Below are 19,572 nucleotides of genomic sequence, written 5' to 3'. Positions count from 1 at the left end.
CTGAGGGTGGGCATGGAACAAGGGAATGGCGAGAATGACCAAGGGCAGAGTGAGACGGTAGGGTGGGAGGGTGAGTTTGACGGTATCAGTAGAAGGAACGGCGAGGGTGTTTGGTGGGGACTCAGAGGCAGACACGGACGATGGGGGTGGGAAGGAGGAGGTCAGCGAGGTGAATGTGGATGGGGGTGGGAATTTCGGGAAGGAAGGGAACATGCATGTTCACCTGGACATCCCCAAAGGATAAGGATTGTGGCTGGTAGGTCAGGAGGGGAGGTGGAAGGTGATGCCGGGGGGGTTAACAGTGATGGGGGAAAGGAAATGGGTGACTGGGGGAGGGGAACAGATGGGGGAGTGCACAAAAACGCGAATCAAGGCTATGATGTTCAAATCGAAAGTGAAACGAGAGTCATGGTTGGCAAGATCAGGTGCTGCATGGGAGTGTGATCATTGGGTGGGCGGAGATGTTGGTCAGTTCAGATGGACAACTGAAAATGAACCTACACAGGCAGCATTTAAAATGCCCAGAACATTGAGGTGAGTGTGATACATGAAGGATCCGCGTGCGTGGGACTGTGCTTTCACGAGTCTCCAAAAGGCCCTGCCACACACACACACACCTCTTCCTCCAGAATCACTCATTGGCCAGCTGCTCCCTCTGCGGTGACAGAGGATGAGATTGAGGGGGTCACAGGCAATGGGCACTCAGAGGGAAAGGTCAGCCTCTGAGATTCCGGAGCGGATGACCCAGGGGTATTGCTCCTGAGCTGCCGCTCCTCCTTCCTTCAGGTGCCCAGGGGACCTGGCCTGACTCCTTGAGGGGGAGGAGCACCTGGAGGGATGTCGAGGTGCCCCATTTCCCTCTCACGTTGCAACTGTAGGAACTCACCCATGGGTCCCGCGATGGAGTGCAGGTCTGCGTACATCTCCATTTTCTGCTGGACCAGGTTCTCCATGGCGACCGCCATCCTCCCCACGGAGGCCTCCATACACGCACACATGGTTACAACTTCATCAGAGAGCAGGTGGATGCACTCCCCTGACTCGCTTGTCACTCTGTTGAGGGCTTCCAACAGCTCTGTGTGATGTTCCCACACCTTCTGCTAACTCTCCAGGATGAGTTGGCAAGCCAAATCCAAAGGCTCGTCATCTGACTCGGACCTCACATATGCCTCTTCCTCAGCAGTCCCCCTAGTGCCGGTTAGTTTGGCCGAACCTGCCTCCTCCTGCTGTGGACATGTGTCTGTGCGGTGACCACCAGATTGTGAACCCAAGCCTGCTCTAGGTCTAGGTCTCATTGAGGTGTGTGTCTCTGCGCTGGTGGAGGGTGAGGGTAAGCGCTATGAAGGGTCTTTCAGGCTGCTTATTTTCAGCTCTTCAATGGAGGAGGAATCCTCTTGGCTGGAGGTGAGGACCTGGATGGAGCTGAGGGATTGGCTGGCTGAGGGTGTCGGTTGCTTGGTAGAGCTCCCTGTGAACAAAAGTAGAGATAATTAGAGCATGTAAGCACAGTCAAAAGCAGGAGAGAGAGCACTCACATTTGTGTTGAGAAAGGGGTGATATGGCGCAGGATCCTCATGAGGGTGTTCAGTGCCGAGCTCACCATTGCCGCAGGCACAATCCATGCCCTCACCAGTCAGCGTGATGGCACACTCCTCAAAGTGAGTGAGGGGCCTAATGTGGGCCACTCCACCCCAGTCTGGGACCTCTCGCTGATGTGAGCAGGCTTCCCCTGCATGGGAACAGATGGAGAGAGTGTGAGCAGGACACATAGCACTGCATGGAATGTTTATGTGGTGAGCAGAGCCATGGACAGGATGAGGACATGAGCTCAAGAGGGTATGAGCCTGATAAATATCTGGGGGTGTGTGTGAGAGTTAGTGGCGTTGTCCCTTGAGGCATTTGATCCCTGTGGATGTGTGATGGGTTTGTCAGTGTGTGAGTTGAGAGCGATGAGAAGAGTGAGTTACTCTGGTGGAATGAATGAGCCCATTCAACCTGCTGCGGCACTGGGTGGCTGTCCTATTGTGCAAGGCATTGGCACTGACCATCACTGCCACCACCTCCCATGCTGAATTGGTGATGCAGCTGCCCATCCGCCAGTCAGAGGAGGTTTGAGAACATCATGACAGGCCTCCACAGTGTTCACAAGGTGCTTGAGGGACACCTCACTGAAGAGGTGGGCTGCAGTCTTCTTGCCTTTCAGGGCTATGTTTTATTTTCAGCAGTCCTGGGCTGGAAGCTCCTATCTACTCTAATCCCATTTTCCAGCACTTGGCCCGTAGCCTTGTATGCTATGCTGTTTCAAGTGTTCATCTAAATACTTCTTAAATTTGTGAGGGTTCCTGCCTCTACCACCCCCTCAGGCAGTGAGTTCCAGTGGAAGAATGCACAAACAGCACACAAAAGAAACAAAGAAACTATTTAACAAGTCAACCTAGGATTGGGAAAAATGTTCCACGTGAATGTTTTTTAGATTCATTCTCAGGATCTGACAGCTGACATTCATTACCCATTCCTAGTTTCTCTGAGAATGTGATGGTTGTCCTTCTTGAACAACTATAGTTCAGTTTTATTCTCATTATCTGTAGCAATTTGATCCGTTCATTGTATCAATGAGTAATTCCATAACCTTTCAAACCAAAGGTTTGACTTGGTTTGAAGAAGCCAGTCTACCTTTCTCTTGCTGAAGTCATCCTTTTTAAAAAATAAACCTCTTTCATAAATTGATCTATCAAGATATATATCAGAGTATTCAAACCTGCATAAACTTTGGAGGGTTTAAATGGTATTTATTCAATACATGTGAGATCAATAAAACTGAAGACCGAAATGAGACATTCCATTATTCAGAACATTGCACCCAATCTTAAATGGAATCTGCAATATCCTCCATTGCCCATGATGACTCAATTATAGAACTACACTTTTATTACTGAATGGTCCAGCAATTCTTTTTTTTACTTTGTCCAATTCACTCCAGTTCATATCATCTATTCAAAATGAAATTTTAAAAATCTGTACCATTTAAGGTCTTGCATATAACAGGCACTGATTTTGACATCACAGCTGGAATCTTCCAAGGAGCAGCAATCACGGTCGGACTGCCGCTCCACTCCTACTTTTCTGCACCATGCCGGAGCTCTGCACTTCTGGCCAGGGCTTCCGATCCTGGATTCTCCAGAAATGTGGAGTGTACCTGAAATGGATCTACTGTTTCATTGGGGGAAGCCAAGCCATGCCTTCTTTTTATGGCACTAGCTGCTGTTTTCTGGTAAGTGTTCACCAACACACTGAAGAGTTGGGACATTTAAACAGCTTTAGTGTATGAGCGTCTGAGTGAATGGTTAGATCTGTAGATGGGTAAGCAGATAGGGTAGGTGAGGTAAATGGTTAAGGTGTAGGATGGGTGAGGTAAGTGGGTAAGGGGGTAGGGTGGAAGGTGGGTAGGGTGGTGATGTCAGATCTGGTCAGGGGGTAATCAGGGGTCGGTGGGAGTTGAGGTGTTGTGGGGGGGGAGTCAACTGGTGGGGTCAGGTCTGGTCGGAGGGAGAATTGTGGGTCTGGAGGTAGTAGGGAGGTTGGGGGGAGTCAGGTGTTGAGGTTGGGTTGGGGGGAAGTCGAGGGTCAGTGGGTAGTTGGAGGGAGTTGAGGGGGTTTCAGGGGTGTTGGTTGTATAGTTACCAGGAGTTAGACTAGGACTTTACTGCCTACCATTTCCTGCATTGCTATTCAGGTAAGTAAGTTGGAACAGTCCGATATCTCCAACTCAGAGTTGAAGACCTTTCCAGAGGGTCCCGGGGAGCAGGGGAATTGCCCATCGGATGTTTAAACTTCCCAGGCAATTCCCATGGAGTCATGGCATTGGCATCTCCGAGGGATCCCAACACCTATCCTGGGGGGTATGTCTGGTCTCGAATTATCCAGGAACTGGAAAATCTGGGCTCACATTTACTTCCTGTCAGAATATAGCCGTCACATTTTTTATTGGCTTAGGGTTAAAATAGCAGAAAATCAAAGTTGATGTGCTCAGGGATATGCAACTCAAAAGCAAGGAAAGAAGTTAGAAAGCTATCAGTATAGTAAGGAGAATAACAGAAATTTCTACGTTTCAAAATAAGTCTGATCATATAAAAGGGCATTAAAATACATTTCATAAGACAATGATTAAGGCAGTGGGCTGTATCCCCGCCTCTAAGGCAGAGCTCCGAGTTCAAGTCCCATTGCGGGACTTGATGGCCAAGGAAGTGGTGTTCATAACGCAACAAAACAAGTGTCAAGTTGTAAATTCTTCCAATATATGCCAACAGCAGGTGGTAAGAGTGGGAGAGATCCCTAGTTGGAAGATGGAAAAAAATTGGAGCTGCTGCAATCATTATCCATTGCTCCAGGCTTCATGATGCATGTAAAAGTATGTGTTGCCACAGCAAATCAGATGCATTGGAGAGGCCGGTTGGCTCAGTTGGTTGGACAGCGGTGAGGAACAGATTGTTGCCAAAAACACAGGACTCAACCTGCATTCCGGCTGGGGTGGATTCAGGACCTGCCTCCTTTCCCTACCCACGGTGGAAGCCATGGCACTGCGGGCAGAGAACTCAAAAAGAATAACATGATTAAACTTAACTATAAAAATGTCAATTGTATTTCTTCATGTTTTAAACTGAGAAGATTTGGAAAACAAATACAGGGAGCAACCACATGTGATCACACACCAATGTCAGTTTTGTTTATGTTCAGATTTATCTTGACAGCTAAGTGGGAGGTGATGACGTAGTGGTATTGTTGTTGGACTAGTAATCCGGAGATCCAGGGTAATGCTCTGGGGACCTGGGTTTGAATCCCACCACAGCAAGCAATTTTAAAAAAAAATCTAGAATTAAAAGGCTGTTGATGACCATGAAACTATTGTCAATTGTTGTAAAAACCCATCTAGTTTTCACCAATGTCCTTTAGGGAAGGAAATCTGCTGTCCTACATGTGACTCCAGACCCACAGCAATGTGGTTGACTCTTAAATGCCCTCTGAACAAGGGAATTTAGGGATGGGTAATAACAAAATACAGCAGATGCTGGAAATCTGAAACAAAAACAGAAAATGCTGGAAAAACTCAGCAGGCCTAACAGCATCTGTGGAGAGAAAAAAGACAGAATTCACGTTTCGAGTCTTCAGCTCTGAAGAAGAGTCATAGGGACTCGAAACGTTAACTTTTTTTTTCTCTCCAGAGATGCTGTTAGACCTGCTGAGTTTTTCCAGTATTTTCTGTTTTTGTTAAGGATGGCTAATAGCCAGCAACACCCACATTCCAGCTGAATATGATCTGCTGCCTATATCCATCCCAATCACCCATCAAACCATACCTGTCCCACTTACTTGGATATTTTAATTCCCCCACTTATATCCTTCCATTGTCATCCCCATGGAGGCAGGCAAGATGTTGCCTATATGGATTTCCTTAAGTATTTGATAAGGTTCAACACAAAAGATGATTAGCAAAATTGAGAATTGGAGGGAAGCTTACAACACCGATTAGCAATTAGTTGGGACTTACCTGCCAGATTGTAAAGTTAAAAAAGTGTGTTCTTGCAGGATGTGAAAAGTGATGCTCCACAAGGATATGTACTGGGGTTGCAGCTTTTCAACATATATGTTAATGACTTGGATGAAGGAAAACAGAGTTGACTATCCAAGTTTGAAAATAAGATTAATTTAGAAGGCACAATGTGTGGATGGGAGCAGGATGTTACAAAGGGACACAGATGGCCGTGAGTGATGTAATTCAATGTGGGGAAGTGTAAGCAATTTGAATCTGAGCAAGGCAAATCAGGTTTTATTTCTGAATGGTGAAAGATTAAAAACTGTGGAGCTGCAAAGAGATTTAAGTGTTCATGTATAAACCACTAAAAGCTAATGGGCAGGTATAAAAGTAATTAAAATGGCAAATGGAATGTTGGCCTTTATCTCAAAGAGATTGAAATACAAAAAAGTGAGGAAGTAATGGTTTAGCTGTACAGTGCCTTTGTCAGACCCCCAGCTGGAGTACAATGTTCAGTTTTGGGCACTAAACCTCAAATAAAGATGAAAGATTATCAAACTGAAATGCTAACTCCCTTTCTCTCTCCACATAATGTTGCCTGATCTGTTGAGTGTCTCCAGTATTTTCTGTCTGTATCTCAAATAGGTATATTGGTCTTTATATTGGCAGGGGGTACAGCAAAGATTCATCAGAATAGTACCAAGGATTAAAGGACCAAGTTATCAGGTTACATAAACTGTGTTTGGATTCCCTCTGAATTTACAGGATTAAGAAATGATCTAATCGTGGCTCAATTGACCTCTGGGTGGAAAGGCCATTCTCAACCTTCCCTGCCCCTGAGAGAAGCAGGCAGAGTTGGGAAGGCAGTGGGCACTCCATCCACCCACCTTTGGTCCTAATTATAAGCCCACCGGCCTCTCATTCTGCACCCGAGGGGACAATTACATTCCACCCATGAAAGCAATTTTACACAAAAAATCTCAAATATATCGAGCTATATTTGCATACATTCAGTGATGGATAAAGTGTGCAGGTCTGCCATACCACACTACAAAGAGAAAATAAGAAAAAAAAATCACTGTAATGGTCTTGTAGGTGTATTGATAGCAACCCCATGCAAATGTTAAAGCTGCAAAGGTAGTTCAGTTCTGAAATAGTTAAACGGTACTTAAATGTCATAAGTGATGCACAACACTACTTTCCTCTGTAAGAAAATATTGTTGCATATAATGATTTAGATTCAAAGTTGAAAATTGTGTTAATAATGTTTTTTTCCTACTAATATGTGCAAAGAGCTTTTGTCAGTTTTCATCTAATGGGGTCTCCCATTATGTATATCTTGCCGTAGGGAAACTGGCCAAGCCACTGATCAGCACTGACTCTGGAAGTCCTTGATGATTCTGCAGCACTGACTCTTTATGGCTCTCACATCTGGAGCAGAATGATGCGGAAAAAATAAAAGATTGATGAAAAATATAAAAGTGCATTCTGCAAGCTACAGAATAAAACACTGCCAGGGTTTCCAAATAAATTAACAGATTTCAAGCCTTGTCATATTTAATGATGCGGCATTAAAATGATATTGTCATAAGAGGCATGTGTGAGATAAACATCACAAATATACTAAAAATACATTTCTGGCATCAACATTTTAATATTTAATGCTGTAGTATAGGAATGTCTGTTTGTCACTCAGAGTTGAGACACTATTAGATATTTTTCAAGTATAATTGTTATGTTTATGTAGAAGAAGGTTGTTCTATTCACTCTGGTTTCTGTAGTTTGGCAAAATAATAAGTGACAGATAATCCACTTTCAGATGACAGAGGGCTGCTTAAGAAGCTATGATCTGCTCAGCAAATAGACAAGTGAGGAATTTGTTTGGAGGGTCACTGTGTATTGAGTGATTTTTTTTTAATTCATTGGATGTGGGTATTGCTGGCTAGGCCATCCCTAATTGCCCTTCTTCAGAGGACATTTAAGGTCTGGAGTTATATTTTTATGACAATCAGGAATGGTTTCATGGTCGTCATCGGCCTATTGAATTCAAATTTCACCAACTTCCATGGTGGGATTTGAACCCAGGTCCCCAGAGCATTATGTTGGGTCTCTGGAATACTAGTCACTCTGCCACCACCTCCCAATGACATGTTATGCCCCATAGCAAATAACTGGTGTTGCATCTGAAATCAGTAATGAATTTTGCAGCATAATGGGATGGAGTTTACGGGGTGCTGCATTCTAGCACTCACCCCACCCTCCCCCCATCCCCAGCCCCAGTAAAAAATCCAGGGCGGGGGAACTTGCCCATGATTCCAATTTCTGCCAAGTAGTGTTAATTGACTAAAGGCAAAATTTCTGCCCCTTTCTTGGGAAAGAGTCCCTCCTTAGAGAGCTGCCAGCTTATTGGATGGTTGGCAGCTCTGCAGTCCCACCAGCACCAGCTGGGAGCAGTGGTCACTGCTAACACCATAGGCACTATGTAGCTGAGGAGCCCAGGTAAGTCTGGGGTCGGGGGTCTTGGTGAAATGTGGGTGAGGGGCTGGTGGGAGGTTGCGTTCAAGAAGCCGGTGGTGGTGGGGGGAGGGGGATGGTTAAAGGGGAGGGTGATGTTTGAGGGGGTGTCTCTGGTGAGTCCATAGGACCCGCAAAGGATGCTCCCGACTTGCCTGACACCAGCCTGTGCAGCTAATGCTTCTCCCCACCACAAGTGGTGGGAAAAGGCACTTAAGGGCTTCAATAGGCATAAGAGCAGGCCCAACGTCTTCCCCTACCCCATAAGATTTCAGACAGGTCGGGGGTGGGTGGGTAGGTGTCAGGAAGGCCACTCACTGGATTTTATGTGGCTCACCTTCAAACCCCATTGATGAGGGGGCAGAAAATCCAGCCCAATGAGAGGGCAGATTAGATTGCAAGAGTAACGGTGTGAGGCATGCATTGGAGATGCTGTAGTTTGTCCTCTTCATGCGTGGAAGCAGAATTCCTAGTGTAGACAGGCTACTCAACATTTATTTGAACTGTTGGCCTACACATAGTTAAAATTACAATACTCCACAACATAGTAAAATTATAGGCTCATGTTTAGTCTTTAGTAGAATTTGTGAGCTAGTGTGTTATCAGTTGGTAAACCATTCAATTGGCAGCAAGGACAGTTCATTCTTGTTTGTACCACTTATTTGATCCTGAAGTCTGCGAGGCATTAACGTCCAAATTGGAATCTCATCAGAAATCGGAACCTTATCTGAAATTGGAATCGTAACTATGCTCTGAAAATGGAGCCCTTCGATTATGGAGTGTGCCTATGCTGTATTAATTAAGTAACAAAAAATACAAATCTATGAATACATTCTGAAACCACAAGTTATTCAGCACAGAAAATATCTTAGTTTAAGTGAATGTGCAATATATGGTATGAATAAAGAAGCGTTAACACAAATTTCAGTATTGCCCCATTAGGTACTAAACATCATTCAAGTTAACAGCTTGGCACAGCTACCTCAGGGTCAGAAGGTTCAAGGTTCAAGCTCCACTCCAGGGCTTGAGCAGGAACTTAGGCTGACACTCATAATCATTGCTTCAGTGGAAACAGGCTGCTTTAAATAAGAGACAGATATGACCTTGCTTACCTCTTTAGGGTGGATATTGAATATCCTATGGAATGATTTGGAGACGAAGACAATATTCTCCTGATGCACTGGCAAAATAGCCAATTCCATTAAAAACAGATTAGCTGGCTTAAATCCTCGTTATTTGTAGAATCATGCTGTGCATAAAATGACTCCTATGTTGGCCTACATAACAACAATTAGCCACTGAAAAATATGAAAAAAAATACAATATAAATGAAAGTTTTTCTCATTTTAGTATCTCATTAATCAGCTATAAGTCACAGGTAATGTGTCAACCAGAGCACAAAACTGCCAGTTTATAAAAGCAAAAGACTGTGGCTGGTAAATTCTGCAATAAAAAGAGAAGATATTGGAAATGCTCAGCAAGCCTGGTAGCATCCATGGAGAGAGGCACAGAGTTTATGGTTGGTATTTCATGTGAAGGCCGTGACACTATCCCCCAGTCCTGACTGAACTGGCAGGGGCAAGTCAGCCTCCATTTGGCCAGGTCACCCAATTTAATAACTGTTGTGCCATTAATTGGCTCAGGGCAATATTTCTGCCTCCATCTAGGAGGAAGCTCCGCCTCCAAGAGCTGCTGGCCAATCAAATGGCTGACAGATCTCTTTTTTTTTCCCCCAGCAGCATCACCAGGAGTGATGGCTACTGCTGGATCTGCAGGCAGTTCTCAATGCTGAGGAACCATGCTGCCAGAGGCCCAAGTGTGTATGGAATTTCACCATGGCCAGGCTGACAGGCATTGAAGGTGTGTGAGGGATCAGGATTGGCAAACCTGGGAGATGGATTATACAATGGGGAGGGTACCGTGGTGCAGTGCCCTCTGGGGATGCCAGAACAGGAGAGACCCTCTCCTCAGCCACTAAAAGGCCACCTCACTATGTGGCATTGATACTTCCCATTCATGGTAAAATACCAGCAGCTGCAGGAGGAGTCCCTTAAGTGGCCATTAATTGTTGGGAGGCCCAACACTTACCCCCACCATTCGTAAAGTCCCAGTGGAGGCAGGTAGGAGACACTGCCAACCCACCCACATGCTGGATCCCAGGAGGGGCCTGTAAAATTCCATATAATGTTTCAGGTAAATGCCTTTAATCAGAATTAGCAACTCCACATTTTTCGGGTATAGGTTTGGGGACCTGGGTTCGACTCCTACCATGGCAGATGGTGAAATTTGAATTCAATAAATATCTGGAATCAAAAGTCTAACGATTGTCATAAAAACCCATCTGATTCACTAATGCCCTTTAGGGAAAGCCATCTGCTTTCCTTACCTAGTCTGGCCGACATATGACTCCAGACCCACAGCAATGTGGTTGACTCTTAAATGCTCTCTGAAATGACCTAGAAAGCCACTCAGTTATAACAAACCTCTACAAAACCTAAAAGGAATGGAACTGGATGGACCACCCAGCATTGACCTAGGCACCGGAAACGACAATGGCAAACTCAGCCCTGCCGATCCTGCAAAGTCCTTCTTACAAACATCTGGAGGCTAGTACCAAAATTAGGAGAGCTGTCTCACAGACTAGTCAAGCCTGACATCATCATGCTCATGGAATCAGTCTTAAGAGACAATGTCCCAAGCACCACCAGCAGGATAGACCCAGCAGAGGTGGCAGCACAGTGGTATACAGTCAGTAGGGAGTTGGCCTAGGAGTCCTCAACATCGACTCCGGACCCCATGAAGTCTCATGGCATCAGGTCAAACATGAGCAAGAAACCTCCAGCTGATTATCACGTACCGACTGTCCTCAGCTGATGAATCAGTGCTCGTCCATGTTGAACACCACTTGGAGGAAGCACTGACAGTGGCAAGAGGGGAGAATGTACTCTGGGTGGGGGACTTCAAAGTCCATCATCAAGAGTAGCTCGGTAGCACCACAACTGACCGAGCTGGCAGAGCCTTAAAGGACATAGCTGCTAGATTGGGTCTGCAGCAAGTGGTGAGGGAGCTAACAAGAGGGAAAAACATACTTGACCTCATTCTCACCAACCTGCCTGCTGCACATGCATCTGTCCATGACAGTATCAGTAGAGGTGACCACCGCATAATCCTTGTGGAGACAAAGTCCTGTTTTTACATTGAGGATACCCTCCATCATAAAAGCGAAAAACTGTGGACGCTGGAAATCCAAAACAAAACAAAAATACCTGGAAAAACTCAGCAGGTCTGGCAGCATCTGCAGAGAAGAGCACAGTTAACGTTTCGAGTCCAAATGACCCTTCAACAGAACTAAGTAAAAATAGAAGAGAGGTGAAGTATAAGCTGGTTTAAGGGGGGGTGGGGTGGGGTGGTGGGACAAGAAGAGCTGGATAGAGGGCCAGTGATAGGTGGAGATAACCAAAAGATGTCATAGAGAAAAGGACAAAGAGGTGTTGAAGGTGGTGATATTATCTAAAGGAATGTGCTAATTAAGGGTAGAAAGCAGGACGAGCAAGGTACAGATAGTCCTAGTTGGGGTGGAGTGGGGGGGAAGGGATCGAAATAGGCTAAAAGGTAGAGATAAAACAATGGATGGAAATACACTTAAAAATAATGGAAGTTGGTGAGAAAAGAAAAATCTATATAAATTATTGGAAAAAACAAAAAGGAGGGGGAAAATCGGATGGCAGCGATTCAAGAAGGCAGCTCACCACCACCTTCTCAAGGACAATTAGGGATGGGCAATAAATTCTGGCCTAGCTAGCAAAGCCTACATCCCATGAAAGAATTAAAAAAAAAACTTATTTTCCTGGAAAATGATGAGATTGTGGAATTTGCTGCCACAGGGAGTCGTTGAGATGAATAGTACAGGTGCATTTAAGGGGAAGCTAGATAAGCATATAAAGGAGAAGTGTATATAGGTTTGCATTGCTATATTTAAATGCAGAAGGATAGGAGGAGGCTTGAATGGAGCATACACACCAGCATGGACTGGTTGCACCAAATGGGCTGTTTCTGTGCTGCATATTCTCTGTAATTCTCGTTACAAATGCAACATACTTAGATTTCCACACGCAACTTTTACTCATTTCACTTTCCTCAGTCCATCTATAATCCAGCTATCAAGCAGATCAATCTTTGTAACTTGGACACTTTTTATTGATTATATGCTTTCACAACAAAATTGTCAGGCTGTGTAGCTGCCTAGTAGACACAATGTGATGTTGCTTACTTCATACCATTGTGATTATAGATTTCAGTATATAAGGGACACAATTAACAGCTGAGATAAAATAAATCTTTGCTAACATTTTTTTTATTAAAAAGGCTTATTCGCACTAGTTGATTCAAGCACAGTTATGCAATATGTAATGATAGGGTAATTCTATAACATATTTTCTCACAGATAGTGTATCATGTCTATTTTTACAATAATGAGTCATTGCTGTCTATCTTTTTTTTAATTTCCTGCATTGTTTCATTTAAATATACTTGATCTCTTCTGCTTTCTGCAGTGTTCTCATCCCAGTTCAAGGTATTGATGATCATATAAAAAAGATCAAAGTGATGAATTTGAGAAAATGCAGCTGTATATTAAAATTGCTGGGTCTGACAATAGCAACATTCATGTTTCCTTTCAGTTCAACAACCCTTTGGTTTATGGCCTGTATTTTCATCCAGTTATACTGCTGCTGATAAAAATGCATTTTAGACTGAAGAAACTGCAGGCATTCTTTAGGGCAGTTGGAAATAGGATTGCTATTGAGTCAATCATGCTCCATTTGCAGCTCCAGTGAGTATTGACTTAACACCAGACGAAAGTCAATGCAAGTAATTAGATGCTGGTTGAAATTATTCAAATAATCAAGTATATCTCCTTAATGAGTGGAAATTAGTCCCTGGACATATTACCCATGTGACGGTAAAGGGTAAAAAAGGGCAACATAGATGACTGTGTTTCTTCGAAAGGAAACTACTTAAACTAGTTACAATGTACAAAAAACTGAAGACTACATTCTGCTTTCAACAATATAATCATCCATGTCCATCAAAAGGAATAGGTCATCAGTGTTTATCAGTTAATGACATTTCAGATATGCTAAGTGATCTAGAGAGTACACAGCTAAAATAGCTGTAAGAGCTAAATGTAATAAAATATAATATAATATCCACATCATTTGCAGAGGAAAACCACAGGATGCTAGGCAAATACATTTCAAGACCTGAGCAGCTATTAGTTAAACTCTTGGGTTGATTTTACCAGCCTCCCGGAGAAGGGTTGGGAGTTTGGCGACCTCTTAAAATGGTGGCGGAACGTGGTGGAAGGGAACCCATTGTCTTCCTGCACCTCATGCCTCCCATCCACACACCAGTGGTCACTCATGGGGTATTACCAGTGGCAGTGATCTCAGCAGTGCAGCCATCTGCCAACTGGAGGCGGGCAACCAATTAAACTAATTAAATGTCTAATTAAGGGCCACTTCCCACCACGGAAAATGTCAGCATTTTAATGGCATCAGAAGGAGCTGCCATTGTATGGTGAGACCGCCAGGTAAACCCTTGTGGCCTCCCAACAGGTTTCCTGGTTGGCGGTGAGGGGAGGGAAGGGGGGGTCTCCGTTATGGCTGTCCCAGCTCTGACACAACTGTCTGCCATCTCAATTGGTGGCACTGCCAATTCTACCAAGCTGCTGGCCCTTTGATTGGGCAGGAGTTGGGCTGTTATCCTCAATTGGACAGTTGGCCCAATGGTGGCCTCTTAATGGGGTGTCTTAATTACCTCTTACATGATAAAATGCAGCCAGAATTCCACCACCAACCCACATGGTCTTGGGTCCTGCTTTCAGTTCCTGAGGCAGGACATCCTACCTTTTGATAAATTTCCAGCCTTTATATCCAGGCGGAATAAAATAACTTCTCATTGAGTCCATTGTGATGTCTGACTAGTGATGATATTGCTACATGACTGTCACAACAAGCCATAACAATGCCCACAACAAATATCTGGAAAACACACACCAACAATTGTTAATAAGCTCTTGTAAATCTCCAGGTATACTGTTTTTATCCCATAACAATTTGCTTTGCATTGAACTTTGCTTGGTTCTGTCTTCTGCAACAATAAGTCTGAAGGCTTTGGTCGTTCAGCCTGTAAAGTTCAATGTTGAAAACAGTCCCCATGGGGCTCCTGACATTTCCTGAACATTCCACCATCTTTCAGATGAGATGTGATTTCCTTCACTGTCACTGGGTCCAAATTCTGGAACTCCCTCCCTAACAGCACTGTGGGTGTACCTACACCACATGGACTGCAGTGGTTCAAGAAGGCAGCTCACCACCACCTTCTCAAGGACAATTAGGGATGGGCAATAAATGCTGGCCTAGTCAACGATACCCACATCCTGTGAAAGAATTAAAAAATTCTAGTGTATAAAATTAAACTGAAAATGTAATAGAAGGTAGTTCAATAGAGGGATACAATATTTAAGCATATGGTTTTGAAATAACGTCAAATGGAAAATTGGCATTTTTTTTCTAGTAAATGAAATTCATGGCCTTATAATAAGCTGCCTTTATGATTTTAGTCCAGTTAAAGCTGTGCTGAAAATTTGTAAGTTTTATAATTTGGAGTTAAGATACAGATCAGCCATATTCTAATTGAACTGCAGTACAGGCTTGATGAATTGAATGCCCTACTCCTATTCCTATGTTCCTATATTCCTAAATGTATTTGAAAAAAAAACTTTTCTCCTTTCTGAACACTCTGGCCCAGATTTTCGCTTCCAGGTCGGGCGGACAGAGATGGGAGAATTTCCGGCTATTCACGAATTCCCAACCTATGCCATCTCATGGTCCCCACCCACAAGCCAATGGCCTCTCATGCCCCTATGCCAACCTTTGCCCCTCTACCCACCCCCACAGCCCCTCATACCCACTATGCTCCTCACACCCCCATGGCCCTTTATTGCCTGATACCAACTTAGAGCCAACTCATGGCACCCTTTGCCCTTACACCCGCCATGTCAACTCAATCAGTATCCTTTGACAGTTCTTTGACAACTTTAAAAGCTCCTTGACAGCTTTGGCAGCTTTACAGTTTTGACAGATCCTTGACAGCTTGACAGCTCCAATGAGTTTATGCACTTTTTATGCACAATTGTGTTTACTTTTAACAATCTCAAAGGGTGCCTTACCTCTACCAAATGCTTCAGTTATGCAGGGCATTGGTGAGACCAAATCTCAAATATTGTGTGCAGCTTTGGTCTCCTTATTTAAAGAAAGATGTAAATGCATTGGAGATGGTTCAGAGGACGTTTACAAGATTGATACTTGGGATGAGTAGGTCATCTTATGAGGAAAGATTGGACAGACTGGGCTTGTTTCCACTGGGGTTTAGAAGAGTGAGGGGTGACTTTATTGAAGCATATAAGATCCTAAACAGTATTGATAAGGTGCACAAGGAAAGGCTATTTCCTCTTGTTGGTGATTCCAGAACTAGGGGACACTGTTTTAAAATTAGGGGTCACCCTTGTAGGGCAGAGATGAGGAGAATTTTTTTTCTCTCAAAGGATTGTCCGACTTTGGAACCCCCTGCCTTGGAAGGCAAAGGAGGCAGGGTCATGGAATATTTTTAAGGCAGAGGTAGATAGATTCTTGTTAGGCTAGGGAATCAAAGGTTATCGGGGGTAGATGGGAATGTGAAATCTGAAGCACAAACAAATCAGCCATGATCTTATCGAATGGTGGAGCAGGCTCGAGGGGTTGAAAGGCTTACTTCTGCTCCTATTTTGTATGTCTGTATGAATGTTTATATAAAGTGTGTCTTATCTGCCCCAAAGGTGTTCTGGTCTCTAAAGGGGTACCTTGGCTATCCAAATGAATCCACCAAGATCAGACCAACTCTTACCTGGTCTAATCTGCACATGCCAGGTTTCACACACCTGGCTGACCGAAATCTCACTTCAGTGGAAGCAGCTGGTGAGTTAAATAGTGTAGCCTCTCCATCGTGTTGAAAATCTGGGCCATTGTGTCATGCTGGGGTACAGTTCCGCCGGAATTAGTTTTAATTAATACAAATCTTTGCTTCCCTACTCTATTCTTTGTGAGTAAATCTTAACAATTAAATGTGTAAGTTATTTGATTATGGGTGCACCAAGCTGAGTCCAAAATTGCCTTTACTTGATGACTACATATGCTTTGCAGCAGTGGTCATTGGATAGCAATCTGAAGCTGGAAACCTAGATCTTCCTGTCTCCAATAACATATTGACAATGGTGAAGCCATGATTGGTGCTCTGACTGAAATCAGCTAATTGAGCACAAACCAGGGGATCAAACCTAAGGCCTGAATTTTTCCCGCGTCAGGCATGCTTGGGGTGAGTGGGCGGGGGAGGTCAGGGAGCTGACCACTGCCCGTGATCGGCTCTGCAGTGCGTTTTCACCCAGGCGGGCCAGTTAAGGCCCGCCTTGCGTGGATTGCAAGCGGTAGCACTCAGCGATACCAGTGCGGGTGGGGGGAGGAGGGAGAGTCAGGTCTAGTGCACGACATGCACGCGAAAGAGCGCTTCAGTCTCCCTGAGGCACAGAGCTGCCTCAGGGAGATTGAAGCGCTTTTTAAAAAAATAAATAAAGACATCAAAAATTTAATGAAACATGTCCCCTCATGTGGCTGTGTCACATGAGATGGGACATGTTTTTAATTTCAAAAGAAAGTTGTTATTTAATTTGTAATAGCTTAAGGAAACCTTATCCTGCTCGTGGATGAGGTTTCCTAAAAAATGTAAAGGCCGCTTGGTCTTTTCGCCTGCCCGCCAACCATTAGGCTGGACAGGCAGTGTAAATTTCAAGTTAATGAGGTCCTTAATGGCCTTAATAGGCCTTTCAAATATCGGTAAATGCGCAGCTGACTCCAGCGTGCGCTCTCGAATGAAATATTGTGCAAGTGCACCATAACGTTGGGTCGCACGCCCAATGTCATCGAGCGTCGTATTATGTTACAGCGTGTCCGGCACACACCCACACGCCGAAGGTAAAATTCAGGCCTATGACTTTTTGAATGCCAGTCTTGGCTCAGTGATAGCACTTTCACCTTTGTGTTAAAAGGTTGTGATTCAAGTCCTACTCCTGAAGCTTGAGCATATAATTGAGGTTGATACTTCAATGTGGTAATGATCAAATGCTGCACTGTCTTTTGTTTAAACTAAGGTCCTGACAACCCTCTCAGGTGTACATAAAGGAACCCATGACACTTTTCAAAGCAGAGCTGTGGTGTTCTCCCCTGCCTTGGCCAATATTTATGCCTCAATTAGTACCCAATTTATGCCTCAAAATAATTACCTGGTCATTTATCTCATTGTTTGTGGAACCTTGCAATGCAAATTGGCTGCCTCATCTCCCAACATTACAACTACATTTCAATAGTTGTTCAGTGGCTTTGAAATGTTTTGAAGACATCCTCAGCTAATGAAAGGTGGTATATCAATACAAGTTCTTTCTTTCTGGACTGTGTATTTAATCAAATACATTTTAACTGCATGATAGATATATTCTGCTTAACAATAAACTGGAATCAAAATGACTGACAATCTCAAAACAGAGTTTGATAAGAGTGACAGCACATTGATTCAACAATGTATTCCAAAAAATTTAATTTTGACTGAGGCTCTCTTCAAGTTCATAGCTCGGTGCTGTGACAGTTCTTATCTGATGGTGATAATTACAAACATGACTCATATAACAATCAATGATTTTACTAATTTAGCCCTTTGTCAAAAACACAATAATTATGCACAGTTAATTCAAATTTTCAAGACAGATTGATAGACAGATTGATAGATTTGTGTTAGGTAAGGGTATGAAGAGATATGGAGCCAAGGCAGATAAATGGAGTTAATGCAAAGATTAGCCATGCTTGCCACATAGCTTGCAAAGATTCAATAAGGTGTCTCATGGCCATCAGGAAGAATTTTTAAAAAGTTTATTATCTAAATGGTGAGAGAATGCAAAGCTCTGAGATTCAGAGGGATCTGGGTGTCCTCGTGCATGAATCACAAAAGGTTAGTATGCAGGTACAGCAGGTAATTAGAAAAGCTAATAGAATGTTATCATTTATTGTGAGGGGAATTGATTACAGAAGAAGGGAGGTTATGCTTCAGTTGTACAGGGCACTGGTGGGAAAACACATCTGGAGTACTGTGTACAGTGCTGGTCTCCTTATTTAAAGAAAGATGTAAATGCATTAGAGGCAGTTCAGGGAAGGTTTACAAGACTAATACCAGGAGCGGGCAGATTGTCTTTTGAGGAAAGGTTAGACAGGTTAGGCTGGTAACCACTGAATGACTTGATTAAAACGTTTAAGATCCTGAGGGATCTTGACAGGGTGGATGTGGAGAGGACGTTTCCTCTTGTGGAAGAATCTAGAACTAGGGGGTCACTGTTTAAAAACAAGGGGTCACGCATTTAAGACAGAGATGAGGAGAATGTTTTTCTCTCAGAGGCTCGTGAGTCTTTGGAACTCTCTTCCTCAAAAGGTAGTGAAACAGAGTCTTTGAATATTTTGAAGCAGAGCTAGATAGATTCTTGATTAACAAGGGGGTGAAAGGTTACCTTGCTTCAGGCAGCACTTGTGGTCATCAGTGCCAGTCCTTGCGGGCAGCACCACACCACTTTTAGAGGGTGCTCACGGGCAGATCTCTACCTACCAGTCCAACCGTTAGGCGGGGGTGGCTTTTCAATAGCAATAGTGCTAGAGCTTGCTTGGGGAAGGGGCAGAAGCGGCTTCAGGCAAGGGAAGAGGCTGCCGGGCAAAGGCTGTACCAGAGAAGGGACTATCCCACGTTGTGTGTGGGGGCACCTTTTGATCTGTATAAATGTTCTCAAGATGGTGAGGGCTAAGGAGGCAGTCTCCAAAGAAGGTAAGGCCAGATGGAGATGTGAGGGTGTGTGTGAGAGAGTGAGTTGTTATGTCCCTTGAGCTGGCAGTGAGTGAGATGCCAGTGAATGTGTGATGGGCTTGAGTGTCTGAGTTTTGAGTGATGAGATGGTTGACTTAACCTGGTGGCACAGATGAGATCATTCATCCTCTTACTGCACTGGATGGTCAATCTCTTCTGTGTAGCGCTGCCACTGACCACCACTGCCACTGCCTCCCAGGCCGGAGTGGTGAGATTGCTGGACCTCCTGTGGTCAGAGCGGGGGTGGAGGATGTCATGGTGGGCCTCCAAAAGACATTCCAGTGACGGGTCACTGAACTCTTCCTGTCTTTCAGGGCCATGTCTTCACTAGAGCAGTCCTGGGCTGTAAGCATTGAGAACTGTATGTGCGGCTGCAGTTTAGATATGGCACCCGGAATGAGGAAACGGTGAGATAACAGTGTGGCTGGCAATTCAGAGGCTGCCCATCAGTGAGACGACTTGTTTCCTGTGGCTGCATAATTAATCAGGCTTGAGGTGGACGATACAGTGCGAAAACCCACCATTGCGGGCGACGGGTA

This window comes from Cetorhinus maximus, chromosome 1, assembly GCF_964194155.1.
Source record: "Cetorhinus maximus chromosome 1, sCetMax3.hap1.1, whole genome shotgun sequence".
Lineage (NCBI taxonomy): Eukaryota > Metazoa > Chordata > Chondrichthyes > Lamniformes > Cetorhinidae > Cetorhinus > Cetorhinus maximus.
This window is presented reverse-complemented; position numbering follows the sequence as displayed.